Source organism: Ranitomeya imitator, chromosome 3 (genome assembly GCF_032444005.1).
Source record: "Ranitomeya imitator isolate aRanImi1 chromosome 3, aRanImi1.pri, whole genome shotgun sequence".
NCBI classification, from domain to species: domain Eukaryota; kingdom Metazoa; phylum Chordata; class Amphibia; order Anura; family Dendrobatidae; genus Ranitomeya; species Ranitomeya imitator.
The window spans coordinates 693176256-693202383 of record NC_091284.1 but is presented as its reverse complement, the minus strand read 5'-3'; positions in this window follow the sequence as shown (position 1 = coordinate 693202383).

The window sequence follows — 26128 nt, the reverse complement described above, 5'->3', positions numbered from 1 at the left end:
CTCAATCGAGGGCTTTAAGAGAGGCGTGGATGTCTTCCTGGAGCATAACAATATTGTATCTAACAGTTATTAGGTTCTTTAGAAGGAGGTAGATCTGGCGATTTATTCTGATGGAATATAGGCTGAACTGGATGGACAAATGTCTTTTTTCGGCCTTGCTAACTATGTTGCTAACTATGTTACTATCATCAACCTGGCACAGGGGGGTCACACAGCTGAAGACTACTGTACTGAGTTCCACCAGTGGTCCACCGAGGTTCTGTGGAACAATGCTGCTCTCAGGTGCCAGTTCCAAAGAGGCCTTTCCAACACACTCAAGTATGCTCTGGGCCTCCATGACACCCCTTGTTCTCTGATGGAGGCTATGACTCAGGCCATACGAATGGACCGCAAAATCCGTGAGAGACGAGGAGAACAGCAGGCCACATGTTTTACTTCCCTGGAGCAGGTCCATTTACCTGAGGTTAGAGTTGCCAGTCTTCGTGCTGCGAAGAGAAAACAGAGACAAGATCTCGGACTCTGTCTATACTGTGGTCTCTCTGGACATTTTCTTAAGAATTGCCCAACTCATACTCAAGCCACCAAACCATCAGGAGAAAGTCTGAGTCTGGGTGACGACCGAGGAGGTCACCCATACTCCCAGGTACCTTTTTCTTTCTGACAAAGTACTAATTCATGCGATGATTTCCTTCGGGAACCAGGTGTTATCAACAATGCCGTTCATTGACTGTTGGTCTGCTGCTAACTTTATTGATTCGGGACTGGTTTTGAAGTTAGGGTTAGGGACAGTTAGTTTGGAAAGACCCATTCAAATCAACACCTTTGCAAGACACCGTTAGCTCACAATTTGGTCAATAGAGCAACGGTGGATTTCAATCTCCAAGTGGAGGCACTCCACTTTGAGTCCATCTCCTGTTTTGTGTTGGATAATTTACCTGCTGGATTGGTGTTGGGGTTTCCATGGTTGCAGACTCATAAATGAGTTATTGATTGGTGTCTGAAGGAGATTGTGAAATGGAGCCCCAACTGTTCTAAGAAATGTACAAATATGCTCCGCTACACTGGAGGGTCTTCTGGAGTACCTAAAGGACTTTGGAGATGTGTTCTCGGAAAAGAGGCAGAGATACTACCTCCCCATCATCCCTATGACTGTGCTATTGAACTTATTCCTGGTGCCAAATTGCCAAAAATTCACCTTCACAATTTGTCGGGGGCCTGAACGGACTGCCATGAAGGAATATGTGAACAAAAGTTTATGGAAGGGTCATATCTGTCCTTCCTCCTCCCCTGTAGCTGCTGGATTTTTCTTTGTTACAAAGAAAGATGGAGGTCTCCATCCTTGACTTGATTTCCGAGAACTAAACAAGATCACGGTTAAAAATACCTTCCCACTTCCACTCATCCCCAACCTATATAATCAGCTTCTGGGGACCAGGCAGTTTTCTAAACTTGATCTTAGAGGGGCTTACAATTTGGTACGCATCCGGAAGGGTGATGAGTGGAAAACGGTGTTTTTAACGTCTGAGGCTCTGTTTGAAAACCTTGCCATGACTTTCGGATTATCTAATGCACCTGCTGTGTTTTCAGAATTTTATGAATGATATTAATATAATATAATAATATACCTTGATGACATTCTAATTTTCTCGCTAGACTTGAACACTCACCAGGAACATGTCCGTGTGGTGTTACAGAGGCTGAGGGAGAACTCTCTGTTTGCTAAGTTAGAGAAATGTGTTTTTTTTCTGTTCAGGAAATCTCTTTCTTGGGGTTTATCTTGTCAGCAGAAAGGTTTAAGGTAGACCATGGAAAATGGCAGGCCATGCTTGATTGGGTTCAACCTCGTGATTTTAAGGCTTTGCAGCGTGTTCTGGCATTTGCCAACTATTATAGAAAATTTATCAAGGGGTTTTCACAAATTGCTAAGCCAGTTACTGAACTTACACGTAAGGGGCCGAATCTCAAGGTTTGGTCGCCGGGGGGCTATCAGGGCTTTTGAAAGATTGAAAGAGTGTAAGAATGTTTTATATACGCACACATTGTGATACAGGTTGTTTATTTCTCATATTGTAAAGTTACATGGTATCCCTCTGAACATTGTGTTTGATAGGGGACTACAATTTGTCTCTCAATTTTGGAGAGCTTTTTGCAATTAACTAGGGATTTACTTGTCATTTTCATCTGCTTATCAGAGAGGACAAATCAATCATCGTAACAACTTTTAAGATGCTTTGTGGCAGCACTTAAGGAGGACTAGTCTTTGTTTTTACTAGGGTTGAGCGAAACGGGTCGAACATTTTCAAAAGTCGCCGACTTTTGGCGAAGTCGAGTTTCATGAAACCCGATCCGACCCCTGTGCGTGGTCGGCCATGCGGTACGCGACTTTCGCGCCAAAGTCGCGTTTCAATGACACGAAAAGCGCCATTTCTCAGCCAATGAAGGTAAACGCAGAGTGTGGGCAGCGTGATGACATAGGTCCTGGTCCCCACCATCTTAGAGAAGGGCATTGCAGTGATTGGCTTGCTGTCTGCGGCGTCACAGGGGCTATAAAGGGGAGTTCCCGCCGACCGCCATGTTACTGCTGCTGATCTGAGCTTAGGGAGAGGTTGCTGCCGCTTCGTCAGAAGCAGGGATAGCGTTAGGCAGGGTCCATTAACCACAAAACCGCTTGTGCTGTAGCGATTTCCACTGCCCAACACCACCTTCGGTGTGCAGGGACAGTGGAAGCTCCTTTTTTTTTTTTTTTCCTCAGCGCTGTAGCTCATTGGGCTGCCCTAGAAGGCTCCCTGATAGCTGCATTGCTGTGTGTACGCCGCTGTGCAAACCAACTGCTTTTTTCAAAGCACAAATCCTCTTGTTCCTTCCTTTCTGCACAGCTATCTTGTTTGTTTGTCCACACTTTTTATTTAATTTGTGCATCAGTCCACTCCTTATTGCTGCCTGCCATACCTGGCTGAGATTACTGCAGGGAGATAGTAATTGAAGGACAGTTCCTTTTTTTTTTTTTTTTTTTTGTGGGAGATTAAGATTGACATTTCTGCTAGAGTGCCATCTCTGTCTGTGTCATCTCTCACTCAGTGGGCCATAGAAAGCCTATTTATTTTTTTGCTTGATTTGGGTTCCAAAATCTACCAGAAAAAATCACAACATCAATCAGTGGGAGAAAAATATTGGCCTCAGGGCTTGTGTGCTACTCCTTACTCCTGTGTGTGCCATCTCTCACTCAGTGGGCCATAGAAAGCCTATTAATTTTTTTGCTTGATTTGGGTTCTAAATTCTACCTGAAAAAATCAATAAATCAATCAGTGGGAGATTAATATTGGCCTTTGGGCTTGTGTGCCAGTCCTAAGCGTGCCATCTCTCTCTCTCTCAGATAGTGGGCCATAGAAAGCCTATTTTTTTATTATTTTATTGGGTTTATAAATTTTCCCTGGAAAAAAAAAAAAGTGGGAGATTAATATTGGCCTCTGGGCTTGTGTGCCAGTCCTGAGCGTGCCATCTCTCTCACAAATAGTGGGCCATAGAAAGCCTATTTATTTTTTTGGTTGATTTGGGTTCATAATTCTACCTGAAAAAATCAATCAATCAATCAGTGGGAGATTAATATTGGCCTTTGGGCTTGTGTGCCAGTCCTAAGCGTGCCATCTCTCTCTCTCAGATAGTGGGCCATAGAAAGCCTATTTATTATTATTTTTTTTATTGGGTTTATAAATTTTCCCTGGAAAAAAAAAAATGGGAGATTAATATTGGCCTCTGGGCTTGTGTGCCAGTCCTGAGCGTGCCATCTCTCTCACAAATAGTGGGCCATAGAAAGCCTATTAATTTTTTTGCTTGATTTGGGTTCCAAAATCTACCAAAAAAAATCACTAAATCAATCAGTGGGAGATTAATATTGGCCTCTGGGCTTGTGTGCCACTCCTGACTCCTGTGAGCGTCATCTGTCACTCAGTGGGCCCTAGAAAGCCTATTTTTTGTTTTATTTGTTTTCTAAATTCTCCCTGAAAAAATCATTTTATTTTCTTTGGTTTCTAAATTATTCCTGAAAAAAATCATTTTTTTTGTATTTTTTTTTCTCTAAAGTCTCCCTGAAAAAAAAAAATAAATCTGTGGGAGATTCATATTGCCCCTTCTGCTTGTGTGCCAGTCTTGACTCCTGGGTGTGCCATCTCTCTCTCTCTCTCCCTAATTGTGGGCCATAGAAAGCCTATTAATTTTTTTGCTTGATTTGGGTTCCAAAATCTACCAAAAATAATCACTAAATCAATCAGTGGGAGATTAATATTGGCCTCTGGGCTTGTCTGCCACTCCTGACTCCTGTGTGCGTCATCTGTCACTCAGTGGGCCCTAGAAAGCCTTTTTTTGTTTTATTTGTTTTCTAAATTCTCCCTGAAAAAATCATATTATTTTCTTTGGTTTCTAAATTATTCCTGAAAAAAATCATTTTTTTTGTATTTTTTTTTCTCTAAAAAGTCTCCCTGAAAAAAAAAAAAAAAAAATCTGTGGGAGATTCATATTGCCCCTTCTGCTTGTGTGCCAGTCTTGACTCCTGGGTGTGCCATCTCTCTCTCTCTCCCCAATTGTGGGCCATAGAAAGCCTATTAATTTTTTTGCTTGATTTGGGTTCCAAAATCTACCAAAAAAAAAAACTAAATCAATCAGTGGGAGATTAATATTGGCCTCTGGGCTTGTGTGCCACTCCTGACTCCTGTGTGCGTCATCTGTCACTCAGTGGGCCCTAGAAAGCCTATTTTTTGTTTTATTTGTTTTCTAAATTCTCCCTGAAACAATCATTTTATTTTCTTTGGTTTCTAAATTATTCCTGAAAAAAATCATTTTTTTTGTATTTTTTTTTCTCTCAAATCTTCCTGAAAAAAAAAAAAAAAAAAAAAATCTGTGGGAGATTCATATTGCCCCTTCTGCTTGTGTGCCAGTCTTGACTCCTGGGTGTGCCATCTCTCTCTCTCTCTCCCCAATTGTGGGCCATAGAAAGCCTATTAATTTTTTTGCTTGATTTGGGTTCCAAAATCTACCAAAAAAAATCACTAAATCAATAAGTGGGAGATTAATATTGGCCTCTGGGCTTGTGTGCCACTCCTGACTCCTGTGTGCGTCATCTGTCACTCAGTGGGCCCTAGAAAGCCTATTTTTTGTTTTATTTGTTTTCTAAATTCTCCCTGAAACAATCATTTTATTTTCTTTGGTTTCTAAATTATTCCTGAAAAAAATAATTTTTTTTGTATTTTTTTTTCTCTCAAGTCTCCCTGAAAAAAAAAAAAAAAAAAAAAATCTGTGGGAGATTCATATTGCCCCTTCTGCTTGTGTGCCAGTCTTGACTCCTGGGTGTGCCATCTCTCTCTCTCTCCCCAATTGTGGGCCATAGAAAGCCTATTAATTTTTTTGCTTGATTTGGGTTCCAAAATCTACCAAAAAAAATCACTAAATCAATCAGTGGGAGATTAATATTGGCCTCTGGGCTTGTGTGCCACTCCTGACTCCTGTGTGCGTCATCTGTCACTCAGTGGGCCCTAGAAAGCCTATTTTTTGTTTTATTTGTTTTCTAAATTCTCCCTGAAACAATCATTTTATTTTCTTTGGTTTCTAAATTATTCCTGAAAAAAATCATTTTTTTTGTATTTTTTTTTCTCTCAAGTCTCCCTGAAAAAAAAAAAAAAAAAAAATCTGTGGGAGATTCATATTGCCCCTTCTGCTTGTGTGCCAGTCTTGACTCCTGGGTGTGCCATCTCTCTCTCTCTCCCCAATTGTGGGCCATAGAAAGCCTATTAATTTTTTTGCTTGATTTGGGTTCCAAAATCTACCAAAAAAAATAACTAAATCAATCGGTGGGAGATTAATATTGGCCTCTGGGCTTGTGTGCCACTCCTGACTCCTGTGTGCGTCCTCTCTCACTCAGTGGGCCCTACAAAGCCTTTTTTTTTTTTTTTTTTCCTATATTCTCCCTGAAACAATCATTTCATTTTATTTGTTTTATAAATTCTTCTGTAAAAAATAATTTTTTTTTTATTTTTTTTTTTCTGAAGTCTCCCTTTTAAAAAAAACAAACACAAATCAGTGGGAGATAAATATTTACATTTGCGCTTCAGTGACAGTCCTTGTGTGCCATCTCATTTGTTGCCAACAACAACAGAGTGTGTAACATTGTGGCTGATTTTCGTTGTGGTCTCACCCACCTGTAAAGGGGTAGCTAAATCATACTGAAGTTATAGCTCACCGTGTAAGTTGTGTGACAGCAACAAATACCGTTCGTTTGGTAACGTTTTTAAAACAATGAGGAAGTCTGGTGGAAGAGGTCGTGGCCGGGGGCGTTCATTGTCAGCTGGTAATGAGGGTAGTGGTAGTGGTGGAGCATCAGGTGGTCGTGGGAAAAAAAATATTGCACCTAAGTCTGGAGCTGTGGAGCCAGGTTCGTCGTCTGGCTACACAAGGCCTCGAACCCTCCCTTTTCTGGGAGTAGGAAAACCGCTTTTAAAGCCGGAGCATCAAGAGCAAGTTTTGGCTTATCTTGCTGACTCAGCCTCTAGCTCTTTTGCCTCCTCTCGTGAAACTGGTAAAAGTAAAAGCAGCGCGTCGTTAGTGGATGTTCACGGTCAGGGACAAGTCGCTTCCTTGTCCTCTTCAGCAAAAACAACAACAGAGAAGAATGCAGCAGGCGACACAACGGGTTACTCCATGGAGCTCTTTACACATACCGTCCCTGGCTTAGAAAGTGAAGCAGTTAACAGTCCATGCCCATTACAAGTTGAATCTGACATGGAGTGCACTGATGCACAGCCACAGCCAGACTACTATGCTGGTCCTTTGACTCAGACCACAACATTGCCCTCGCAGGGTGCTGATCAAGAATCAGACCCTGATGAGACTATGTTGCCCCATCACGAACGCTATACCACCGACCGACACGGTGACACAGACGAAGTTGCACACGAGCTACAAGAAGAGGTAATAGATGACCCAGTTCTTGACCCCGATTGGCAGCCATTGGGGGAACAGGGTGCAGGCGGCAGCAGTTCTGAAGCGGAGGAGGAGGGGCCGCAGCAGGCATCAACATCGCAACAGGTTCCATCTGCCGGGCCCGTATCTTGGCCAAAACGCGTGGCAAAGTCAAAACCTGTTGGAGGACAGCGTGGCCATCCGGTTAAAGCTCAGTCTGCAATGCCTGAAAAGGTATCCGATGCTAGAAAGAGTGCAGTCTGGCATTTTTTTAAACAACATCCAATTGATCAGCACAAAGTAATCTGTCAAAAAAGTTGCATGCATAGACATTTAACCACCATGCATTTGCAAGCTTGGACTAACTACCAAACGTCCCTTAAGGTTGTAGCACCCTCGGCCAATGAAGCTACTCATCAACGCAACATCCCTTCCGGCAGTGTAGGGCCACCATTTTCTGCACCACCTGCAGTATCTGTGCAGGTTTCTTTGCCAGGCCAAAGCAGTCAGGGTCAGGGAATCTCCAGTTTCGTAGTAAGAAACACTGCATCTAGGGCACCGGCGGCAACAATACCATCTCCCACCGTCTCTCAGTCTGCCATGTCCACCGGCACCCCCGCTAGTTCCACGATCTCCAGCTCTCCAGTCCAGCTCACCCTACATGAGACTATGGTTAGAAAAAGGAAGTACTTAGCCTCGCATCCGCGTACACAGGGTTTGAACGCCCACATAGCTAGACTAATCTCGTTAGAGATGATGCCCTACCGGTTAGTTGAAAGCGAAGCTTTCAAAGACCTGATGGACTACGCTGTACCACGCTACGAGCTACCCAGTCGACACTTTTTTTCCAGAAAAGCCATCCCAGCCCTCCACTAGCATGTTAAAGAGCGCATCGTCCATGCACTCAGGCAATCTGTGAGCACAAAGGTGCACCTGACAACAGATGCATGGACCAGTAGGCATGGCCAGGGACGTTACGTGTCCATCACGGCACACTGGGTAAATGTGGTGGATTCAGGGTCCACAGGGGACAGCAAGTTTGGGACAGTTCTGCCTAGCCCACGGTCTAGGAAACAGTTGGCTGTAGCCGTTCGCACCCCCTCCTCCTCCTCCTCCTCCTCGTCCTCCTGCAGAAGCGAGAGCTCGTCCACAGACCGCAGTCGCACAACCACTCCATCCGCAGCTGCCACTGTTGCACACCAGGTCTCCCATTATGGGGCAGCTACTGGCAAACGTCAGCAGGCTGTATTGGCAATGAAGTGTTTGGGCGACAACAGACACACCGCGGAAGTTCTGTCCGAGTTCTTGCAGCAAGAAACGCAGTCGTGGCTGGGCACTGTAGATCTTGAGGCAGGCAAGGTAGTGAGTGATAACGGAAGGAATTTCATGGCTGCCATCTCCCTTTCCCAACTGAAACACATTCCTTGCCTGGCTCACACCTTAAACCTGGTGGTGCAGTGCTTCCTGAAAAGTTATCCGGGGTTATCCGACCTGCTCCTCAAAGTGCGTGGACTTTGCGCACATATCCGCCGTTCGCCTGTACACTCCAGCCGTATGCAGACCTATCAGCGTTCTTTGAACCTTCCCCAGCATCGCCTAATCATAGACGTTGTTACAAGGTGGAACTCAACACTGCACATGCTTCAGAGACTGTGCGAACAGAGGCGGGCTGTTATGTTTTTGTGGGAGGACACACATACACGGGCAGGCAGTAGGATGGCAGACATGGAGTTGTCAGGTGTGCAGTGGTCGAAGATTCAAGACATGTGTCAAGTCCTTCAGTGTTTTGAGGAATGCACACGGCTGGTTAGTGCAGACAACGCCATAATAAGCATGAGCATCCCCCTAATGTGTCTGCTGATGCAAAGTTTGACGCACATAAAGGATCAGGCGTCTGCACCAGAGGAAGAGGAAAGCCTTGATGACAGTCAGCCATTGTCTGGTCAGGGCAGTGTACAGGACGAGGTAGCGGGCGAAGAGGAGGTGGAGGATGAGGAGGATGATGGGGATGAGTATATTTTTAATGAGGAAGCTTTCCCGGGGTCATTGGAAATTGGTGGCGTGGCAAGGGCGGGTTCTGGTTTTTTGAGGGACACAAGTGACGTAGATTTGCCTGCAACTGCCCCTCAACCAAGCACAACCGCAGATTTGACAACTGGAACTTTGGCCCACATGGCGGATTATGCCTTGCGTATCCTCAAAAGGGACACACGCATAACTAAAATGATGAACGATGACGATTACTGGTTGGCCTGCCTCCTTGATCCTCGCTATAAAGGCAAATTGCAAAATATTATGCCACATGAGAACTTGGAACTAATATTAGCAACAAAACAATCAACTCTTGTTGACCGTTTGCTTCTGGCATTCCCTGCACACAGCGCCCGTGATCGTTCTCACACGAGCTCCAGGGACCAGCAGACCAGAGGTGTTAGAGGGGCAGAAATCAGAAGTGGCGTTGGCCAGAGGGGTTTTCTGACCAGGTTGTGGAGTGATTTTGCTATGACCGCAGACAGGACAGGTACTGCAGCATCAATTCAAAGTGACAGGAGACAACATTTGTCCAGTATGGTTACAAACTATGTTTCATCCCTTATCGACGTTCTCCCTCAACCGTCATTCCCATTTGATTACTGGGCATCCAAATTAGACACCTGGCCAGAATTGGCAGAATATGCATTGCAGGAGCTTGCTTGCCCGGCAGCTAGTGTCCTATCAGAAAGAGTATTCAGTGCTGCAGGTTCAATACTAACTGAAAAAAGGACTCGTCTGGCTACCCAAAATGTAGATGATCTAACCTTCATTAAAATGAACCACAACTGGATTTCGAAATCTTTTGCCCCACCTTGCCCGGCTGACACCTAGCTTTCCTATGAAAAGGTCTTGCCTGTGGACTCTTCTGAATGACTTTTCCAATCTCGTAATTTTCTGCACCTGATTGTCCAGCATACGACATGTTTACTCCTAACAAAATGGCCAAACTCCCCACACGGGGCCGTGGTATCGCCACTTTGCGCCAGCACCCGTGAGAGTGCTGTTTGTCTGAAGAGGTGGGTGTGCCCGCTTTTGGTCGACGGCACTGCCACTGGGTCCCTCATAGTACAATAAAGTGTCTCTGGCGGTGGTGGTGCGCACCCAACGTCAGACACACCATTGTAATATGAGGGGCCCTGGGCCTGTACCGCCGGCCACAAGACAGTTCCCCCCCAGCTCAAACAGTGCTCTACCACTAGCAAAATTATCTCTCACAGCTTCACCAATGTTTAGTCTATGCGCTGACATCCTTCAATGCCTGGCACTGACAATACCATTGTTTTGACATTTTTGTTATGTTAGGCCTTCGAAGCCTGTCTGCGGTCCGTTCTTTCTACAACTACTACACTGACCAGGCCACTGCTGGCCGTGTTCCCCTGGAACCAATTTAAACTTGCCTACAGCCAGCCCAATTTTGTTATGTTAGGCCTTCTTAGCCTGTCTGCCGTCACTCCTTCCACTAGACTTCCACTGACCAGACCACTGTTGCCCGTGTACCCCTGGAACCAATTTTAAATTGCCAACAGCCAAATGTTATTATGTTAGGCCTTTGATGCCTGTCTGCCGTCACTCCTTCCACTAGACTTCCACTGACCAGACCACTGTTGCCCGTGTACCCCTGGAACCAATTTTAAATTGCCAACAGCCCAATGTTATGATGTTAGGCCTTTGATGCCTGTCTGCCGTCACTCCTTCCACTAGGCCTCCACTGACCTGTCTACTGCTGCCCGTGTTCCCATGGAACCAATTGTAAATTGCCTACAGCCAGCCCATTTTATTACGTTAGGCCTTCGAAGCCTGTCTGCGGTCCCTCCTTCCACTAGGCCTCCACTTACCTGTCTACTGCTGCCCGTGTTCCCCTGGAACCAATTTTAAATTGCCTACAGGCAGCCCAATTTATTATGTTAGGCCTTCGAAGCCTGTCTGCGGTCCCTCCTTCCACTAGGCCTCCACTTACCTGTCTACTGCTGCCCGTGTTCCCCTGGAACCAATTTTAAATTGCCTACAGCCAGCCCATTTTATTATGTTAGGCCTTCGAAGCCTGTCTGCGGTCCCTCCTTCCACTAGGCCTCCACTGACCTGTCTACTGCTGCCCGTGTTCCCCTGGAACCAATTTTAAATTGCCTACAGCCAGCCCAATTTATTATGTTAGGGCTTCGAAGCCTGTCTGCGGTCCCTCCTTCCACTAGGCCTCCAATTACCTGTCTACTGCTGCCCGTGTTCCCCTGGAACCAATTTTAAACTGCCTACAGGCAGCCCAATTTATTATGTTAGGGCTTCGAAGCCTGTCTGCGGTCCCTCCTTCCACTAGGCCTCCACTGACCTGTCTACTGCTGCCCGTGTACCCCTTGAACCAACATCATAAAATAAAAAAAAAAGTATTTTGCTTATAAAAAAGAAAATACTGGTGAGATATCAAATGCAGACATTTTAACATTAAAAACAAACACACAACTAAAATCTGGTACAGTACTAAAAATGGCCACCAGCTACAATTACTTTATCCTGCAAGTATTTAACTGAAAGGTTTTTTAAATTGAAAACACAGATATGGCATCCACCGAGTGTTGTCCTGTCGCGTCTTCTTTATATTATTGCCGAGAAGATGCAAAACAATGAAAATAATAAAATCATTAATTACCAAAATAATAGAGAAAGTCAACACCACATTGCAAATAAACATTCATTCCAAATAAAGAAGCAGGGCGCGTCCGAGGGTGAGTATATACCTAATAAGAATATAATCACCCTCGGACGCGCAATGCTTATTTCCAACAGCCTTCCTTCCTAAGAATCAGCCCTTCCGTGGTGTAGAGAGACGTTGTGTTACACTTCAAGGTGTTCCCCAGGTTGTCTTTCCTGAGCTTCGATCTTCCGGCTCTCGTTTAGTAGTTCTTGGAAACTACACTGCATTAGGCCTTCAAATTGGGTATGGGGTGTAGAGAGAGGGTGTGTTACACTCCAAGGTGTTCCCCAGGTTGCCTTTCCTGAGCTTCGATCTTCCGGCTCTCGTTTAGTAGTTGTTGGAAACTACACTGCATTAGGCCTTCAAATTGAGTATGGGGTGTAGAGAGAGGGTGTGTTACACTCCAAGGTGTTCCCCAGGTTGCCTTTCCTGAGCTTCGATCTTCCGGCTCTCGTTTAGTAGTTCTTGGAAACTACACTGCATTAGGCCTTCAAATTGGGTATGGGGTGTAGAGAGAGGGTGTGTTACACTCCAAGGTGTTCCCCAGGTTGCCTTTCCTGAGCTTCGATCTTCCGGCTCTCGTTTAGTAGTTCTTGGAAACTACACTGCATTAGGCCTACAAATTGGGTATGGGGTGGAGAGAGATGGTGTGTTACACTCCAAGGTGTTCCCCAGGTTTCCTTGCCATTGCTTCGGTCTTCCGACTCTCGTTTAGTAGTTGTAGAAAAGTACACTGCATTAGGCCTACAAAATGGGTATGGGGTGGAGAGAGATGGTGTGTTACACTCCAAGGTGTTCCCCAGGTTGCCTTTCCTGAGCTTCTATCTTCAGGCTCTCATTAAATTGTGGTTAAATGGAACAACTGCATTTGGCGTACTAGTTGGTTTGGGGCCTACTATCGGTGTCTGCCACTCCTTGCTGTTCTCCTGGTTTCCTGTCCTGAAATTCCATTTTCAGGCTCTCGTTAAGTAGTTGTTAATGTTAGACTGCATTTGGCCTACTAGTTGGGTTGGGGCCTACTATCGGTGTCTGCCACTCCTTGCTGTTCTCCTCCACTGAACAAAGCTGTGCCGCCTGTTTACTACGGTTGCCAATTTTGAACTGCATTTCGACTACTTACTGATTTGGCCCTACTCTCTGTGTCAGCCTCTCATTCCAGTTGTCCTCCACTGCAATGCCCCCTGGTTATTCCTGTGTTACCAATTTTGAACTGCATTTAGCCCACTTTATTCTTTGGGCCTATATCTGTGTTTCCACTTCATCGTGCCCATTGCCCAGCCAGTGATAGATGAGTCTGCTGGTACATTGACCCATAACGCAACATTCCCCGTGCATGCTACACAACAACATTGTGACCCTGCTGAAAGTCAGGTTGCTCTTCCCGCATACCATACCACCTTACACGGGGACAAAGAGGAAGGTGCAGATGAAAGTGCAGGTTCCTTCATCAGGTGGGGGGAGGAATACTAGTTGGCGACGTCACTGGCACAGGGCCTCTCATAGTACGCAAAAGTGTTGCTGCCGGTGGGAGGCGCCCCCGCCATGCAAACACACCGCTGTACTTTGAGGGGCCCTGTGCCAGTGCCAATGCCAACAAGTGGGCCCCCCCTGCTTGCTCAGGATCACAGCACTTGCAAAGTTGAAATACTTACCTCTCCCTGCTCCACTGCCGTGACGTGGTCCAGATTTCCTGGGCCCACTAATTACTTGAACCAGCCCTACCCCACACAACTTTAGCCAAATGACCCCCAATTTCAAATGCCTTCCAATTATTATAAGGTAAATTACGCTTGACAAGCTTCATTAAGAAGAATGGATGGTTTTGACATTAAAATGGGCACTCTAGGTGTTTTCCTGGCCCCCACTCACTGCCGACTATGCTGCCCCATTGACTTGCATTGGGTTTCGTGTTTCGGTCGATCCCGACTTTTCGCCATAATCGGCCGATTTCACTCGACCCGACTTTTGAGATAGTCGGGTTTCGCGAAACCCGGCTCGACTCTAAAAAGGTCAAGGTCGCTCAACTCTAGTTTTTACCTCTCGCTGAGTTTGCTTTCAACAGTCAGGTAAATCAATCTACCGGAACCTCACCATTCTTCTGTAATTATGGTTTTCATCCCCATTTTGGTAAATTTTCTAGGATTAGTTCTGAATGCCCTGGGGTGCAGGTCACCGTGCAGAGACTTGGGGATGTCTGGAGGGAGGTTCAAAAGAATATTGGGACTGCCCAGATTCACCAAAAACGTAAGGCCAATAGAGGACGGTTGGGAGGTCCTGTTTTTAAGATTGGGGATAAGGTTTGGTTGTCATCTAGGAACATTAAATTTAAAGTGCCGTCAGGGAAGTTGGGTCCAAAGTTTATTGGTCCATATGAGATCTTAAAGGTGGTCATTCCTGTGGCATTTAGGTTAAAGCTTACTCCATCCCTTCGCATCTCTAATGTATTCCATAAATCCCTATTAAAGGAGCATGTCCCTTCTGCATATTGTCTCCCTCATCCCCGCCTCCTCTGATTTCAGTTGATGGTGGCCTGGAGTATGAGGTTCAGAGGGTCCTGGATTCTCGGAGTGTCCATAATTCACTCCAGTACCTCATCCACTGGAGGGGATACGGACCAGAGGAGAGATCCTTGGTCCCTTCTTGAGGCCAATCGGTTAGTCAGGGCCTTCCATCTAAAATTTCCTGGGAAACCCGGGGGTCCTGTGGATCCCCTAAAAGAGGGGGCACTGTCAAAGTTCCACCCCTCAGGGTGTCTAGGATGCAGTTGCTGACAGCTCGGCCATCCAATCTGGTACAGGGACGTGCTGAAGCTGTCACTACTTTGATTGACAGCATGACCGTCCAGTCTGGTTCAGAGGCGTGCTGAGCTGTCTGTGTGTTTATTCACAGCTCGACTAGCCAATCTGTGATTGGGAGGTGTCAGCTGTCTCAGGTGTTCAATGTCCTGGGTAATGGCCATACCTACTTAACAGAGCAGCTTCTTCCAGACCACTGACAGATGTACATTCATTTTGTGAGGTTTGTGCTTTGTGCTCCCTGAGCCTTGAATTCTATATGCTTAATCTGTTGCCTGACTTTGGACTTCGCACTGACCATTCGCTTGTTTAATCCCTTCAGTTCTGATCCGTTACTCTCATGGCTTCTGACCTTGGAACGTTCCCTGACTATGCTTTTGTCTCTTCCTTCTGTTTATGACGTACCCTCCTGGCTTCTGACCTTGGACTTCCTGACAACTCACCTCAGTGCAGGATGTACAGTTATGCCGATAAGTAGGACGGGGTTACAAATTTGTCAGTCACTCTTTTTGGTTTGAGGGGCAGCAAGAACTCATTAGCTTGCTCAAAAGCATTGCCTTCAAATGTCATTTTTTTTGTTTTTTACAATATTTTTGTAGGGCTTATAAAAATGCCATTATTTTTTTCTTCATTGTTTGAGTGGAGTTATTCATGCTTTTTTCCAGGGCACCAGACAATGATCCAAACGTTTTAAGAGAAGAAACACAAAATAAGTGTAATCATTTTCTATTGACTTACAGCCACCATCTGACCACAGCATTTCTTGATGCAAAAATTGCTAAGAAAACCAATGCAAATAAACATTGCTACACCAGACAGGCTTTCTGTTTTGTTTTTACATATAGTTATGAACCAACAAAAGAAATACAAATAATTTAGTGATATTTCATGTTGAGCAGCAGGATAAATCATTGCTGCAATAGTGAACATTATCCTGTGCTTTGACCTGTCATATACCCAGGCATTAGCAAATCAGTAGGCACTATTTCACACCTTCACATCCTTTGAGAGAGAAAAAGAGAATTCAAAAAGTATCACTGTTCATTATGTCACACTTCTCTAAAGCTAAGCATCCTATGGTGGTAACCTGCAAGATGGCTTTGCATCTGATTCTCAATAGGGTTGAGCGAAACGGATCGGTCATTTTCATAAGTCGCCGACTTTTGGCAAAGTCGGATTTCATGAAACCCGACCCGATCCCTGTGTGGGGTCGGCAACGCGGTACGCGACTTTCGCGCCAAAGTCGCGTTTCGATGATGCGTTCAGCGCCATTTCTAAGCCAATGAAGGTGGACGCAGAGTGTGGGCAGCGTGATAACATAGTTCCTGGTCCCCACCATCTTAGAGAAGGGCATGGCAGTGATTAGCTTGATTTCTGCGGCATCACAGGGGCTATAAAGGGGCGTTCCCGCCGACCGCCATCTTACTGCTGCTGATCTGAGCATAGGGAGAGGTTGCTGCCGCTTCGTCAGAAGCAGGGATAGCGTTAGGCAGGGTACATTACCCCCAAACCACTTGTGCTGTAGCGATTTCCACTGTCCAACACCACCTTTTGTTTGCAGGGACAGTGGAGGGTACTTTTTTTTGCCTCAGCGCTGTAGCTCATTGGGCTGCCCTAGAAGGCTCCCTGATAGCTGCATTGCTGTTTGTACGCCGCTGTGCAAACCAACTGCTTTTTTCAAAGCACAAATCCTGTTGCTCCTTCCTTTCTGCACAGCTATCTTGTTTGTTTGTCCACTTTTTTGACTTTTTTGTGCAGCAGTCCAACCCTTGTTATTGCTGCCTGCCATACTTTGCTGAGACTACTGCAGGGAGATAGTAATTGTAGTACAGTCCTTTTTTTTTTTTTCGTTATATCTCTTCAAGCCACTTTCTGCCACAGAAAATATACTCTAATACAGTGGCCCAGATTTATTCACTAGTCTCCCTGAAGAAAAAAAAAAAAAAGGGTGCAGATTAAAATTGGCAAATCTGCATCAGTGGCAGTCCTGTGTGTGGCATCTGTGTCTCATTTTCTGGCAGAGAAAACATACAGTCTAACAGTGGGCCTGATTTCTTGACAATTCTCCCACAATAAAGTAAAACAAGTGGGAGATTAAGATTGGCATTTCTGCCTCAGTGCCAGTCCTGTGTGTGGCATCTGTCTCTCATTTTGTGCCACATAAAACCTAGTGTGTAACACGGTGCCAGATATTTTGACAATTCTCCCAGAAAAAAAAAATAGTGGCAGATTAAGATTGGCATTTCTGCCTCAGTGCCAGTCCTGTGTGTGGCATCTGTCTCTCATTTTGTGCCACATAAAACCTAGTGTGTAACACTGGGCCAGATTTTTTGACAATTCTCCAAGAAAAAAAAATAGTGGGAGATTAAGATTGGCATTTCTGCCTCAGTGCCAGTCCTGTGTGTGGCATCTGTCTCTCATTTTGTGCCACTGAAAACCTAGTGTGTAACACTGGGCCTGATTTTTTGACAAAATTCCCCCCCCCAAAAAAAAAATAGTGGGAGATTAAGATTGGCCATTCTGCCTCTGTGCCAGTCTGCCACTGAAGCTGTGTACTGTTATACATTGGGCCTGATTTTCCCTGCAGTCTCACCCACCTATAAAGGGATATATAAATCCAACAGAAGTTTGAGTTCACCTTGTAACTGGTTGTACAGTAACAAATACTGTTAGTTTGGTTACGTTTTTCACACAATGAGGAAGTCTGGTGGAAGAGGTCGTGGCCGTGGGCGGTCATTGCCAGCTGGTAATGATGGTAGTGGTGGTGGAGCATCAGGTGGTCGTGGGAAAAGCAATATAGCACCTAAGTCTCGGGTTGTTGAGCCAGCTTCGTCGTCTGTCTACACAATGCCTCGAACGCTCCCTTTTCTGGGAGTAGGAAAAACGCTTTTAAAGCCAGAGCAGCAGGAACAAGTTTTGGCTTTCCTTGCTGACTCTGCCTCTAGCTCTTTCGCCTCCTCTTCTGAAACTACTAAATGTAAAAGCAGCGCGTCGTTAGTGGATGTTCATGGTCAGGGACAAGTCGCTTCCTTGTCTTCTTCACCAAGAACAACAGAGAAGGATGCGTCAGGCGACACAACGGGTAACTCCATGGAGCTCTTTATACATACCGTTCCTGGGTTAGAAAGTGAAATAGTTAACAGGTCATGCCCATTACAAGTTGAATCGGACATGGAGTGCACAGATGCACAGCCACAGCCAGATTACTATGCTGTTCCTTTGACTCAGACCAGAACATTGCCCACGCAGTGTACTGATCCAGAATCTGACCCTGATGAGACTTTGGTGCCCCGTCACGCACACTATGCCACCGGCTCACACGGTGACACAGACGAAGTTGCACACGAGATAGAAGAGGAGGTCATAGATGACCCAGTTGTTGACCCCGATTAGCAGCCATTGGGGGAACAGGGTGCAGGCGGCAGTAGCTCTGAAGCGGAGGAGGAGGAGCTGCAGCAGGCATCAACATCGCAACAGGTTCCATCTGCCAGGCCCGTATCTGGCCAAAAACGCATGGCAAAACCAAAACCAGTTGTAGGAGAGCGTGGCCAAAGAACTTGGCGAGGTTAAAGAAGCTCAGTGTGCAATGCCTGAAAAGGTATCCAATAGTAGAAAGAGTGCAGTCTGGCATTTTTTTAAACAACATCCAAATGATCAGCGCAAAGTCATCTGTCAAAAATGTTCAACTACCTTAAGCAGAGGTCAGAATCTTAAAAGTCTAAATACAAGTTGCATGCGTAGACATTTAACCACCATGCATTTGCAAGCCTGGACTAACTACCAAACATCCCTTAAGGTTGTAGCACCCTCGGCCAATGAAGCTAGTCAGCAATGCTACATCCCTTCCCTCACTGTAAGCCCACCATTTCCCGCACCACCTGCAGTAAATGTGCAGGTTTCGTCGCCAGGCCAAAGCAGTCAGGGAATCACCAGGTTCATGGTAGGAAGCACTACATGTAGGACACCAGCAAGAATACCATCTCCAACCCTCTCTCAGTCTGCCATGTCCACCGGCACCCCCGCTAGTTACACGATCTGCAGCTCTCCAGTCCAGCTCACCCTACATGAGACTCTCATTAGGAAAAGGAAGTACTCATCCTCGCATCCGCGTACACAGAGTTTGAACGCCCACATTGCTAGACTAATCTCATTAGAGATGATGCCCTACCGGTTAGTTGAAAGTGAAGCTTTCAAAGCCCTGATGGACTATGCTGTACCACGCTACGAGCTACCCAGTCAACACTTCTTTTCGAGAAAAGCCATCCCAGCCCTCCACCAGCATGTAAAACACCGCATCGTCCATGCACTCAGGCAATCTGTGAGTACAAAGGTGCACCTGACAACAGATGCATGGACCAGTAGGCATGGCCAGGGACATTACGTGTCCATCATGGCACACTGGGTTAATGTGGTGGATGCAAGGTCCACAGGGGACAGCAATATTGGGACAGTTCTGCCTAGCCCACGGTCTAGGAAACAGTTGACTGTAGGCGTTCGCCCCCCCTCTTCCTTCTCCTCCTCGTCCTCCTGCAGAAGCAAGAGCTCGTCCACAGACCGCAGTCGCACGAGCACTCCATCCGCAGCTGCTACTGTTGCACACGAGGTGTCCCATTATGGGACAGCTAATGGCAAGCATCAGCAGGCTGTATTGGCAATGAAGTGTTTGGGCAACAACAGACACACCGCGGAAGTTCTGTCCGAGTTCTTGCAGCAAGAAACTCAGTCATGGCTGGGCACTGTACATCTTGAGGCAGGCAAGGTAGTGAGTGATAACGGAAGGAATTTTATGGCTGCCATAGCCCTTTCACAACTGAAACACATTCTTTGCCTGGCTCATACCTTAAACCTGGTGGTGCAGTGCTTCCTGAAAAGTTATCCAGGGTTACCCGACCTGCTCCTCAAAGTGCACAGACTTTGCTCGCATATCCGCCGTTCGCCCGTGCACTCCAGCCGTATGCAGAACCATCAGCGGTCTTTGAACTTTCCACAGCATCGCCTAATCATCGACGTTGCAACAAGGTGGAACTCCACACTGCACATGCTTCAGACACTGTGCGAACAGAGGCGTGCTGTTATATATTTGTGGGAGGATACACATACACGGGCAGGCAGTTGGATGGCAGACATGGAGTTGTCAGGTGTGCAGTGGTCAAAGGTACAAGACCTGTGTCAAGTCCTTCAGTGTTTTGAGGAATGCACACGGCTGGTTAGTGCAGACAACGCCATAATAAGCATGAGCATCCCCCTAATGCGTCTGCTGATGCAAAGTTTGACGCACATAAAGGATCAGGCGTCTGCAGCTGAGGAAGAGGAAAGCCTTGATGACAGTCAGCTATTGTCTGGTCAGGGCAGTCTACAGGACGAGGTAGCGGGAGGAGGAGGACGAGGAGGATGATGGGGATGAGTATTTTTTGAATGAGGAAGCTTCTCCGGGGCCAATAGAAACTGGTGGTGTTGCAAGGCCGGGTTCAGGCTTTTTGAGGGAGACAACTGCCCCTCAACCCAGCACAAGCGCAGATTTGACAACTGGAACTTTGGCCCACATGGCGGATTATGCCTTACGTATCCTCAAAAGGGACCCACGCATTATTAAAATGATGACAGATGACGATTACTGGTTGGCCTGCCTCCTTGATCCTCGCTATAAAGGCAAATTGCAAAATATCATGCCACATGAGAACCTTGAATAAATATTAGCAACCAAACAAGCAACTCTTGTAGAATGTTTGATTCAGGCATTCCCAGCACACAGCGCCGGTGATGGTTCTCACACGAGGTGCAGGGGGCAACAGGGCAGAGGTGTTAGAGGTGCACAAATCAGAAGTGGCGTTGGACAGAGGGGTTTTCTGACCAGGTTGTGGAGTGATTTCGCAATGACCGCAGACAGGACAAATACTGCAGCATCAATTCATGTGACAGGAGACAACATTTGTCCAGTATGGTTACTAACTATTTTTCATCCCTTATCGATGTTCTCTCTCAACCGTCATTCCCATTTGATTACTGGGCATCCAAAATAGACACCTGGCCTGAATTGGCAGAATATGCATTGCAGGAGCTTGCTTGCCCAGCAGCTAGTGTGCTATCAGAAAGAGTATTCAGTGATGCTGGTTCAATATTGACCGAAAAAAGGACTCGTCTGGCTACCCAAAATGTTGATGATCTAACCTTCATTAAAATGAACCACTCATGGATTTCGAATTATTTTGCCCCACCTTTCCCGGCTGACACCTAGCTTTCCTATGAAAAGGTCTTGCTTGTGGACTGGTCTTACTGACTGTTCCAATCTCTTAATTTGCAGCAGCTGTTTGTCCAGCATACGACATGTTTACACCTCCCTAAATGGGCTAACTTCCCCCACGGGGCCGTGGTCTCACCACTTGGCACAAGCACCCATGAGAGTGCCGTTTGTCTGAAGAGGTGGGTGTGCCCGCTTTTGGTCGACAGCACTGCCACTGGGTCCCTCATAGTACAATAAAGTGTCTCTGGCAGTGGCGGCACGCACCCAACGTCAGACACACCGTTGTAACATGAGGGGCCCTGGGCCTGTACCACCAGCTACAAGAGAGTTTCCTTCCCCCCCAGCTCAAACAGTGCTCTACCACTTGCAAAATTATCTCTCACAGCTCCACCAATGTTTAGTCTATGTGCTGACATCCTTCAGTGCCTGGCACTGACAATACCAATTTGTTGACATGTATGATGCTAGTTAAAATAGTCAGGGTCAGTGTCCTATATTGACACCAGTAAATACTTAGTGCCAAATTACTATGTCTGAAACTCAGCAGAGGAGCCCACCCCTGTACCTAAGTATGCCACCCTTTTTTTTTTAGTTTTGTTGTTTTGCGAGACATTAACATCTATTTCTTTTTTGGGAGTACTAACTGTGTCAGACACTCTTTCCAATCATCCTCCGCTGACCACACCAATGATGCCTGTGTACCCCTGCCACATAATCGAAGGTGCTTTGAGCCTATTTTTTTAATTTTAGGCCTACTTAGTGTGTCTGCGGTCCCTCCTTCAAATTGTCCTCCGCTGACCACACCAATGCTGCCTGTGTACCCCTGGAACCTAATTAAAAGTGCATAGAGCCTACTTTTTTATTTTAACCCTACTAAGTCTGTCTGCAGTCCCTCCTTCCAATAGTCCTCCACTGACCACACCAATGCTGCCTGTGTACCCCTGGGGCCTAATTAAAAGTTCATAGAGCCTACTTTTTTAATTTTAGGCCTTCTAAGTCTGTCTGCGGTCCCTCCTTCCAATAGTCCTCCGCTGACCACACCAATGCTGCCTGTGTACCCCTAGAACCTAATTAAAAGTGCATAGAGCCTACTTTTTTTAGTTTAGGCCTACTAAGTCTGTCTGCGGTCCCTCCTTCCAATAGTCCTCCACTGACCACACCAATGCTGCCTGTGTACCCCTGGAACCTAATTAAAAGTGCATAGAACCTCCTTTTTTATTTTAGGCCTAATAAGTCTATCTGCGGTCCCTCCTTCCAATTGTCCTACACTGACCACACCAATGCTGACCGTGTACCCATGTAACCTTTTTTAAACCTGCGTTGAGCCAAATTTGTGGTGTAAGGCCTACTAGCAGTGTCTGTCTGTGCCACTCTATACAGCTGTCCTCTTAAAAAAAAATGACCTGCAATTGTCAGGTTTTCAGCCTATCGAAATTTTAAAACTGCAGTGGGGCTACTAGTTTGGTTGGGGCCTACCAACGGTATATGCCGCTCCTTGCTCTTCTCCTGGTTTCCTGTCCTGAACTTCCATTTTCAGGCTCTCGTGAAGTAGTTCTTAATATTACACTGCATTTGGCCTACTAGTGTGGTTGGGGCCTACTAACGGTGTATGCCGCTCCGTGCTGTTCTCCTGGTTTCCTGTCCTGAACTTCCATTTTCAGGCTCTCGTGAAGTAGTTGTTAATTTTACACTGCATTTGACCTACTAGTGTGGTTGGGGCCTACTAACGGTGTATGCCGCTCCTTGCTGTTCTCCTGGTTTCCTGTCCTGAACTTCCATTTTCAGGCTCTCGTGAAGTAGTTGTTAATATTACACTGCATTTGGCCTACTAGTTGTGTTGGGGCCTACTAACGGTGTATACCGCTCCTTGCTGTTCTCCTGGTTTCCTGTCCTGAACTTCCATTTTCAGGCTCTCGTTAAGTAGTTGTTAATATTACACTGCATTTGGCCTACTAGTGTGGTTGGGGCCTACTAACGGTGTATGCCGCTCCGTGCTGTTCTTCTGGTTTCCTGTCCTGAACTTCCATTTTCAGGCTCTCGTGAAGTAGTTGTTAATATTACACTGCATTTGACCTACTAGTGTGGTTGAAGCCTACTAACGGTGTATGCCGCTCCTTGCTGTTCTCCTGGTTTCCTGTCCTGAACTTCCATTTTCAGGCTCTCGTTAAGTAGTTGTTAATATTACACTGCATTTGGCCTACTAGCGTGGTTGGGGCCTACTAACGGTGTATGCCGCTCCGTGCTGTTCTTCTGGTTTCCTGTCCTGAACTTCCATTTTCAGGCTCTCGTGAAGTAGTTGTTAATATTACACTGCATTTGACCTACTAGTGTGGTTGGGGCCTACTAACGGTGTATGCCGCTCCTTGCTGTTCTCCTGGTTTCCTGTCCTGAACTTCCATTTTCAGGCTCTCGTGAAGTAGTTGTTAATATTACACTGCATTTGGCCTACTAGTTGTGTTGGGGCCTACTAACGGTGTATGCCGCTCCTTGCTGTTCTCCTGGTTTCCTGTCCTGAACTTCCATTTTCAGGCTCTCATTAAGTAGTTGTTAATATTACACTGCATTTGGCCTACTAGTGTGGTTGGGGCCTACTAACGGTGTATGCCGCTCCTTGCTGTTCTCCTGGTTTCCTGTCCTGAACTTCCATTTTCAGGCTCTCGTGAAGTAGTTGTTAATATTACACTGCATTTGGCCTACTAGTTGGGTTGGGGCCTACTAACAGTGTATGCCGCTCCTTGCTGTTCTCCTGGTTTCCTGTCCTGAACTTCCATTTCCAGGCTCTCGTTAAGTAGTTGTTAATATTACACTGCATTTGGCCTACTAGTTGGGTTGGGGCCTACTAACGGTGTCTGCCGCTCCTTGCTGTTCTCCTGGTTTCCTGTCCTGAACTTCCATTTTCAGGCTCTCATTAAGTAGTTGTTAATATTACACTGCATTTGGCCTACTAGTTCGGTCTGGGTTGTAGGGACGGTGTCTGCCACTCCAAGGTGTTGTCCAGGGTGCCTCTCCCTAGCTTCTATCTTCAAGCTCTTGTTAAGTAGTGGTTGAAACAACACTGCATTAGGCCTACAAGTTGGGTCTGGGTTGTAGGGACGGTGTCTGCCGCTCCAAGGTGTTCTCCAGGTTGCCTCTCCCTAGCTTCTATCTTCAAGCTCTTGTTAAGTTGTTGTTGAAACAACACTGCATTAGGCCTACAAGTTGGGTCTGGGTTGTAGGGATGGTGTCTGCCGCTCCAAGGTGTTCTCCAGGTTGCCTCTCCCTAGCTTCTATCTTCAAGCTCTTGTTAAGTAGTTGTTGCATTTAGCCTACTTACTGATTTGGGCCTACTCACTGTGTCAGCCTCTCATTACAGTTGTACTCCACTGAACAAAGCAATTCCCCCTGGTTAGTCCTGTTACCAATTTTGAACTGCATTTAGCCCACTTTATTATTTGGGCCTATATCTGTGTTTCCTCCTCATCCTGCCCATTGCCCAGCCAGTGATAGATGAGTCTGCTGGTACATTGACCCAGAAGGCTACATTCCCCGTGCACGCTACACAGCCAGAATGTGACCCTGCTGAAAGTCAGGTTCCCCTTCCCGCATACCATACCACCTTACACGGGGACAAAGAGGAAGGTGCAGATGAAAGTGCAGGTTCCTTCATCAGGTGGGGGGGAATACTCGTTGGCGACATCACTGGCACAGGGCCCCTCATAGTACGCAAAAGTGTCGCTGCCGGTGGGATGCGCCCCCGCCGTGCAAACACACCGCCGTACTTTGAGGGGCCCTGTGCCAGTGCCAATGCCAACCAGTGGGCCCCCCCTGCTTGCTCAGGATCACAGCACTTGCAAAGTTGAAATACTTGCATCTCCCTGCTCCACTGCCGTGACGTGGTCCACATTTCCTGGGCCCACTAAATGCTTGAACCAGCCCTACCCCCCACAACTTTAGCCAAATGACCCCCAATTTCCAATGCCTAACTATTATTATAAGGTAAATTAAGATTGACAAGCTTCAGTAACAAGAATGGATGTTTTTGCCATTAAAATGGGCACTGTAGGTGTTTTCCTGGCCTCCACTTACTGCCGACTATGCTTCCCCATTGACTTGCATTGGGTTTCGTGTTTCGGTCGATCCCCGACTTTTTGCGATAATCGGCCGATTTCACTCGACTCGACTTTTGAGATAGATAAAAAACTAAAAGTCGCTCAACCCTAATTCTCAACAAGATAGGACCACCTGTGCACACAGTATGCAATATTCTACTCTACAGTTATTTGCTTTAATGCTTACTAAGGCTACGTTCACATTAGCGTTCTGCCGGGCTGCGTCGGGCGCAGCCGTGGCGACGCATGCGCCATGCGCCCCTATATTTAACATGGGGGCGCATGGACATGCGTTTGCATGCGTTTTGCGATGCATGCGTCTTTTGTGCCGCAAGTGTTAGGGCGCAGAGGACGCAGCAAGATGCATTTTTTTTGCGTCCAAAATCCGGCAAAAAAAGGACGCATGCGTCACAAAACTATGCGTTTTGCATGCGTTCTTGTTTGCGTAGTGTGTTGCGTCGCCGACGCAGCCCCGCACAACGCAAATGTGAACGTAGCCTTAGAGGGCATTTACTAATAAGTGACAGTGATTATGTAAATTTCACTTTTCATCATGTCACACTCCTCTATAATGCTAAACACCTCAAGGTGATAACCTTCAAAATGGTACTGCATGGGCTGATCAATGTAGTAGGACCACCTGTGCACAGTAAGCACTATTCTACCCCAAAGTTATTATTTGCTTTACAGCTTACTTAGAGGGCATTTACTAAAACATAGAAAATTGACTATACAAATGTCACTGTTCGTCATGTCACACCTCTTGTCTGCCATGCACTGTAATACCGTAGCCATGTTGGTTGCGGTATTACAGTGATTGGCTGGCCGCATAGTGTCATCAGGTCTATATCAGACCTGGCGCGCACTGCTCACCACAGTCACCTCCGGAATCAGACAGTGTAGGGAGATTTCCTGTTGAGATATGGTCAGATTTGGGGGTTTATAAGTTAGTGTGGGTATACCATAATAGAATACACAAATCCAGCTTAAACAACAGTCCTTCTAAGGACTAATTACTGGGTACATACACTGTGTGCAGAATTATTAGGCAAGTTGTATTTTAGAGGATTATTTTTTTTATTGATCAACAACTATGTTCTCAATCAACCCAAAGGACAAACTGTAAATATCAAAGCTTAATATTTTTGGAAGTTGAAGTGGTTTTTTTTTAGAGTTAGCTATCTTAGGAGGATATATGTTTGTGCAGGTAACTATTACTGTGCAGAATTATTAGGTAGCTTAATAAAAACCAAATATATTCCCATCTCACTTGTTTATTTTCACCAGGTAAACCAATATAACTGCACAAAATTAAGAAATAAACATTTCTGACATG